Source organism: Aquarana catesbeiana, linkage group LG01, assembly GCF_042186555.1.
Source record: "Aquarana catesbeiana isolate 2022-GZ linkage group LG01, ASM4218655v1, whole genome shotgun sequence".
Taxonomy (NCBI): domain Eukaryota; kingdom Metazoa; phylum Chordata; class Amphibia; order Anura; family Ranidae; genus Aquarana; species Aquarana catesbeiana.
In genome coordinates, this window is record NC_133324.1 from 928,680,750 (window position 1) to 928,689,287 (window position 8,538).

Consider the following 8,538-nt stretch of genomic DNA (forward strand, 5'->3'; position numbering starts at 1 on the left):
GACAACAATATATGCAAGCAAGTGAATCTTTACGTCTAGCTCACGACAAGCTAACACTAAACCGCACCTTAGCTAATATACAGGAATGGAAGATCTCTGGGCAGAACAACACGAAGCTGCTAAAACTTCGTACTCTACTCTTCACTTTCACAAATTTGGCAACAAGGCAGGCAGATTGCTTGCCAGACTATGTTCAGGACCAAGACATCCTACACATATCCCAACCTTGAGAAATGCTTCCGGCTCGCTAGTTACCTCGCCTGCCGAAGTCAGCAAATTACTTGCAGATTATTATACTGATTTGTACCGAGCAGACCCAGCAGATCAACCTGCCGTGGAAGCTCTGCTAGACAAAATACGCCTGCCCAGGCTTCAAACGTGACATTTGGAGGCACAATGCGCCTATTACTTTAGAAGAAATACAACACACGATCAAATCTATGGCCTCTGCTAAAGCTCCGGGTCCCGACGGGTACACTGCGGAATTCTTCAAATTAACAGCCGATTTCATTCCCAACACACTGAAGCATGTATATGCAGCCATGTGGGACGGAGGTCCATACCTCCCCACAGGGACACAAGCCCATATCAAACTAATCTCCAAGAAAGGGAAGGATCCCTTTCTTCCAGGCTCCTATCGTCCAATTTCATTAATAAATGTGGACATAAAAATCCTGTCTAAAATCGTAGCATCACGCTTAGCTCTCATACTTCCGTCCCACTTACACCCAGCCCAATCTGGTTTTGTCTCAGGACGATCAGCTACACTAAACATCCGTAAGGTCTTAATGGCACTAGAATTTGCTAAAACACACCTCGATCAAGACGTAGCAATCATGTCCCTAGACGCCGAGAAAGCCTTTGACAACATTGGTTTTTCATGGCTTTTCACGGTAATGGAAAAATTCGGCTTTTCAGGTCAAATCACAAGGTTCCTCTCACAAATGTACGCCTCACCAATGGCACGCCTTGTCACCCCGAACTTTATTTCAGAACCATCCCCTTAGCGAAAGGAACGCGACAGGGTTGCCCCCTATCCCCGTTGTTATTCAACATTGCGATTGAACCCTTATCTAGAATCTTCAATTCATCCGAAGGGGTTAGTGGCATCACCTTGGGAAACCAAACACTCCGCTCTGCACTATTTGCGGACGATATGTTATTGTTTTCTACTGACCCCGTATCAGACTTTGACAGACTTAAACAAATATTTACGACCTTCCGACTCTGCTCTGGTTTTCGTATAAACTTTGATAAAAGTGAAATCTTAGCACTACACCCTCGACTATCCACTAAGTGGACACATTTGTCCCTGCTGACCATTGCATCTCAACATATAACGTACTTAGGAATACATATAGGCCGAGACCCATCTTCCTTGCATATACTCAATTATCCTCCCTTGGTAGCCAAAATTGTTCGGGAATTGGAGGCTTGGGGTGCCCTTCCCCTCTCGCTTTTTGGGAGATCCCACCTTTTTAAAATGGTATCATTTGCACGCCTACTGTACCCCATGCAAACCATACCTCTATTATTGAGGCATTCAGATGTGCAAAAACTTCAGAAGGCTGTGACAGCTTTCCTATGGTCTAGCAAAAAACCACGCATTGCGCTTCAAAAACTATGTCTCCCGAAGAGCGAGGGCAGGACAGGACTCCCCAACATTCGTTTTTATAATTTATCCTGCTACTTAGACAGGGCAGGAGGGTCCAAATATTCCAACTATGCCCTAGAGGACTCTATGGCTTCACCATACAACCTTGCAGACATCCTCCACTCCAATCCTAACAACCTGCCGCATCACCTCAAAACCAGCATACTATTCAGGGATACTGTCATCGCCTGGAGGGAGGTCAGAAAACTACTTGGACTGCCCTCTAGCATCTCGAAACATCTTAAAATACAAGGCAACCCTATGTTCTTATCTTCCACTTTACATAAAGCCTTTACCCAATGGCAATCCAGAGGACTCATACAGATAATTTCGTTATACCAAGATAATACAAGTAAGCTCAAACCATACCAAAACCTGATGCGGGAATTCTCCCTGCCACCAACTCACAGCTTCTTCCATTACCAACTCACCAATTATCTGAGATCCTGTTGTGGTCCCGAGTCTGATCCTTTTAAACCATCCTTTATTGATAACTTACTGCATAGCAAAGATTACTCTATCTCCAACATCTATTCCCACCTCATTCAACACCAGTCACTGCAGTACTGCCTCACGCCTTTCCAAAAATGGTCCCATATACTGGGAGATGAAGACCTACCCGACAAAATCCTTGAGGGATATAGGCTCACCCGGAAACTTATGATTTCTGAAACATGGCGTGAAACTCAATTTAAGATTATTCACAGAGCATACTTCCCATTTCGTTTCAACAAAGAAGACCCGTCTCAAGCTCTATGTCCATGGTGCTTATTGCCACGTCCCATACTGCTCCATAGGCTTTGGGAGTGCTCTGCTATTAACAGCTACTGGAACGATGTGATAGCCTACATTAACAAAATCTGCAATACCAGGTTACATAGTGACTGCCTACTATGCCTGTTTAGCATCACACCTTCAGCCTCCTCCTCGTCCACACTGGACTTTCCAAACATACCGCACTGGGCCCATATCTGCCTTCTTGTAGCCCGCAGGACTATTATGTCCCACTGGATCACGACATCGCCGCCCAGTCTGCCTGCGGTTATAAAAGCCTTGACGTCATTATTCTATTTAGAAAGATTGGACCTCATCAAGTCAAATCTCCGCTTTACCCCACGATTTTTCAAACGCTGGAGAAGGTTTCTGGAAGCCACATTTCCTCAACAGACCATCCAAGACATAATGCACCCATTTAGATATACAGAATGGTACCTGACAAGGGATATCACTAACTCACTCGGCAAACTTAAAATTCCTCCAGCGTCTGACCCTTCTTCATTTAAACCACCATAAGCGGCCTACAATCACTTGAAGCTCCTTGGCATCCATCCACTTCAGCTATTACACTCTGGGACTATATTCACCCAAACAAAATGTATTAACCAGATCATATTGTAGGTTATCTAGCTAGATATCTTCATAAGTCGCCTCCATTCCCTAAAGGTACAAAAATTTAGGATAAACCCTTTTGGCAACTTCTTTCCCTAATGTTTGTGACAAGCTGGCAAATGTGAATTGCTTACCCCCCTCTCCCTCCCCTCTCCCCTCCCTCTCCCCAGGCTCCTTATAACTATGTTTATGTTTAGGTATAACATGCATTCTGTATAAAGAATAATTGAGTATATTCATGCCTAACAATTGTTCTGTACAATGTCTTCTATGAATATAGTTTGAAAAAATCAATAAATATTTTTCAAAAAAAAAAAAAAAACGAGTAAAATAACTGAAAAAGTATTATTTTACTACAGCCTAAATAACACTTGACATTTACTTTTAAGATTTCAGAATATGTGAAAAGAGTCCAATTCAAGGATCCACAAAACAAGGAGATATATTTTAATAAAAGAGGGGACATTTCATCTGTTCTGTATATTTTAAATTGGATAAGTATGCAAAATAAAACTGAGAACATACGTGATGGAGTCGTTCACCAGAATTATGTTGGCAGGTTTGACCCTTCCCGTCCAGATGCGCAGCAGTTATATCTTAAAATGAAGTCTATATCATGGAAACACAACAAGGTACATATATTTTACCAATTTATTTTTTGTCCTAGCAAGAGGAATTTAAAGTTGAACTTCAGGCAAACAAGGGTATACCTCTTTATCTATTAAGGAATAAAGAAGTGTCATCTCCCCACCCACAGCCTGATGATTGTACAGCAAAGGAGTATTACACACCGTATTTATTGGCGTATAACACACACCTTCATTTTAGGAGGGACGTTTCAGGAAAAAACATATTTTTTAAATAAATAAGTTTGAAGAAAAATAAGGGTCAGTGCCTGTCAATGCAGCCTTATCAGTGCCCACTTGCAGCCTCACCATCTCCCATCAATGCAGCCTGATCGATGCCTATCTGCAGCCTCAATGCAGCCTGATCAATGCCCATCTGCAGACTCACCATCTCCCATCAATGCAGCCTGATCAATGCCCATCTGCAGCCTGATCAATGCCCATCTGCAGCCTGATCAATGCCCATCTGCAGCCTCAATGCAGCCTGATCAATACCCATCTGCAGACTCACCATCTCCCATTAAAGCAGCATGATCAATGCCCATCTACAGCCTCAGTGCAGCCTAATCAATGCCCAACTGCAACCTCAATGTAGCCTGATCAATGCCCATCTGCAGCCTCAATGCAGCCTATTCAATGCCCAGCTGCAGCCTTATTGCAGCCTGATCAATGCCCATATTCAGCCTCAATGCAGCCTGATCAATGCCCATCTGCAGCCTGACCAATGCCCATCTGCAGCCTCAATGCAGCCTAATCAATGCCCATCTGCAGACTCACCATCTCTAATCAATGCAGCCTGATCAATGCCCATCTGCAGCCTGATTAATACCTGCAGTCTCAGTGCAGCCTGATCAATGCCTATCTGCAGACTCCCCATCTCTCATCAATGCAGCCTAATCAATGCCCATCTTAAGTCTCAATGCAGCCTGATCAATGCCCATCTGCAGCCTCAATGCAGCCTAATCAATGCCCATCTGCAGCCTCAATGCAGCCTGATCAATGCCCATCTGCAGCCTCAATGCAGCCTGATCAATGCCCATCTGCAGCCTGATCAATGCCCATCTGTAGCCTCAATGCAGCCTAATCAATGCCCATCTGCAGACTCACCATCTCTAATCAATGCAGCCTGATCAATGCCTATCTGTTGCTTCAATGCAGCCTGATCAATGCCCATCGGCAGCCTCGATGCAGCCTGATCAATGCCCATCTGCAGCCTGATCAATGTCAATCTACAGCCTCAATGCAGCCTAATCAATGCCCATCTGCAGACTCCCCATCTCTCATCAATGCAGCCTAATCAATGCCCATCTAAAGTCTCAATGCAGCCTGATCAATGCCCATCTGCAGCCTCAATGCAGCCTAATCAATGCCCATCTGCAGCCTGATCAATGCCCATCTGCAGCCTCAATGCAGCCTAATTAATGCCCATCTGCAGACTCACCATCTCTCATCAATGCAGCCTGATCAATGCCCATCTGCAGCCTGATCAATACCCATCTGCAGCCTCAATGCAGTCTGATCAATGCCTATTGTAGCCTCAATGCAGCCTGATCAATACCCATCTGCAGCCTCAATGCAGCCTGATCAATGCTCATCTGCAGCCTCAATGCAGCCTAATCAATGCCCATCTGCAGACTCCCCATCTCTCATCAATGCAGCCTAATCAATGTCCATCTGAAGCCTCAATGCAGCCTGATCAATAACCATCTGAAGCCTCAATGCTGCCTGATCAATGCCCATCTGCAGCCTCAATGCAGCCTGATCAATGCCCATCTGCAGCCTCAATATCTTCTATCAATACAGCCTGATCAGTGCTGGAAATCACTGAGCCGTCATCTCCTGTTTACTCGGCTCTCACTCAGCTCCCACAGTCTCACACGGTCCCGCCTCCGCCACCAGCATTGGACCAGCTCCTATGATAGACATAACACTGGTCCAATGCCGGTGGCGGAGGCGGGGCTGTGTGTGACTGCAGAGTGAGAGTCAGAGTGAAGTGAACAGGAGATGATGGCTCAAGTAAATTCTGATGGGGCTCGCCCCCCCCCCCCCTCCGAGGTAACATATCAGCGTATAACACGCACCCATGATTTTCCCCCTATTTTCAGGGGAAAAAAGTGATGTCCACCGGCCAGCCATGATTGTTCCCCAGAGAGGCAGATCGACGTTCTGTCAGGGGAGTTGTGTACAACCTATTGGTCACGTCCCAGTTACCAGGAATCCAAGGAACACGGATGGAGATCTACAGAGCACATACCCCGGTGGACAGGTGTCTTATAACACAACAACCATACGCATTACCTCTGTAGAGGTGATGGGATGCGGTGAGTGGGGACCCTTGAGTGGGAGCACTTAAAGTCACCTGGATACCTTTGCAAGCACTGGAGTCACTTATGAGGATTTCTGTCATCCCCATCACATTATTTGATTAATATATAACTGGATTGCATTTTAGTTTTCACCCATATATACACAACCATATATACTTGGAGTCTGGACTTTATTTAATTATTACTATATTTTTTATTTTTTATTTCCTATGTTTATTTATTTTTTCTCTCTGGATTAACACGTGTGGACATTTATGTTTTTATGGGCTATAAGCACATGCACTTGTAATATTATATACTTTTTAAAAGGTATAGGTTTTATATATGATTCTTTTGGTGATTTTTATGCAATTTATGCACATAGTACATCCTTGTACTATGTGCATACCACTCTTGCCATACCACTGTAGGAATATTTTCTGATTTTACTTATTTGGATGAACATAGCACATGCACTTTTTGAGTAGATTCTACCTCTGTGTATACTCATCTGTGTTCACCTGCTTTTTCGTCCACACTTGATACTGGGCCCACCTAATACCAGGCTGGTGGTTGCAATACATGTAGGTCAGCTCCTAGTACATGTCCAACTCCATCCCTGGTCCTTTTTCATATAGGTTGTGCTTTAGCTTATAGGTAAGCACCACAACCCCATGTTCTTTTTATAACAGGTTATGGATCTCTGTGTCTTCCCAGTCAGATAAACTCCCACACAGTAAGAAAGCACCCCCTAGGGACACACTTAACCCTTTAAACGCCCCTGGTGTTAACCCCTTCCCTGCCAGTGTCACTTATACATTTTTTAACACTGATCACTGTAATGGTGTCACTTGTCCCCAAAAAGTGTCACTTATGCCGCATACACACGGTCGGACTTTCCGGCATACTTGGTTCGGCAGACCAGAGTCCGCCGCACAATCCGACCTTGTGTAGGCTCCGGCTGACTTTTTTTTCCCAAAAGTCCACCATACCTAGATTTAAAGCATGCTTTAAATCTTAGTCCGCCGGACTCAGTTCCTGATGGAAAGCCCGTTCGTCTGCATGCGTCTGTATGCTGGTCCAACGGACCAGATACGACGCAAAGGCAGAGTACTGCATCTCGTGCTCGCTGCAAAAGGAAAAACAAATTTTCCTATTGCGGCGAGTGCGGGGCATCCCAGGCCCTTAGGTCTGGTATGGATCTTAAGGGGAACCCCCTACGCAGAAAAATTGTCGTGGGGTCCCCCCCAAAATCCATACCAGACCCGGATCCAAGGGCACCCCCCTCCCCCAAAGCACCCACCCCCCCATGTTGAGGGCATGCGGCCTGGTACGGTTCAGGAGGGGGGGGCTCGCTCGTCCCCACCCCCTTTCCTAACCGGCTGGGCTGCGTGCTCGGATCGGGGTCTGGTATGGATTTTGGGGGGACCCCACGCCAAATTTTTTGGCGTAGGGGGTTCCCCTTAAAATCCATGCCAGACCTAAGGGCCTGGTATGCCCCACGACGGGGCTTGCAAGGTGTCAATCTCGTCGGTAAAAGCGGCGAGATTGACTTTCTTTTCTAGTCCCGTCGTACCCGAGTCACGTTCAAAATGAACGGACTTGTCCGTGTGTAACTCCGGCGAAAGACTGTCGGAAAGACGGGCGGACCTAGCCTGCCGGAAAGTCCGGTCGTGTGTAGGCAAGTCCGTCCGTTCAGAAAGTCCGGCGGTAGTCCACCGGACAGTCCGGCGGGAAGAACGTCGGACCAAGTATGCCATAAAGTCCGATCGTGTGTACGCGGCATTAGTGTCAGATTTGTGCGCTGCAATGTTGTCCCTAAATTTATCCCATAAATATTTTTGTGCAAAACAATCAATGTACACTTATTGGGATTTTTTTCTACCAAAAATATGTAGTAAAATACATATTGGCCTAAATTGATGAATACATCCTATGGTACAAGGAGGATTTGGATTTTGTGGGAATTTCAGAGACCTGGTTCAACAGCTCTCATGATTGGCTGGCAAACATTCAAGGGTATACCCTATACCGCAAGGATAGAGAGGGTAAAAAAGGGGGAGGGGTATGCCTATATATCAAGAATAATGTACAAGCGAATGTGAGAGATGACATCACTGAGGGAGCTAGAGAGGAGGTGGAATCCTTATGGGTAGAGCTTCAAAGGGATGAAGCTAAGGGGAAAATAATACTGGGAGTATGCTATAGGCCCCCTAACCTGAGGGAGGAAGTGGAGACGGATCTCCTATCACAAATTGGATTAGCAGCAAGGATGGGAAGTGTTATCATAATGGGGGATTTTAATTATCCAGACATAGACTGGGCGGAGGGAACCGGGCATTCATTTAAGGCTCGCCAGTTCCTTAATGTCTTGCAGGACAATTTTATGGGTCAGATGGTAGACGCACCAACTAGAAATAAAACATTACTGGATCTACTGATTACCAACAATACAGACCTGATCACAGATGTGGAAATACGGGGCAATTTAGGTAACAGCGATCACAGGTCAATTAGTTTCAGTATAAATCACACAAATAGGAAACATAAAGGGAATACAAAG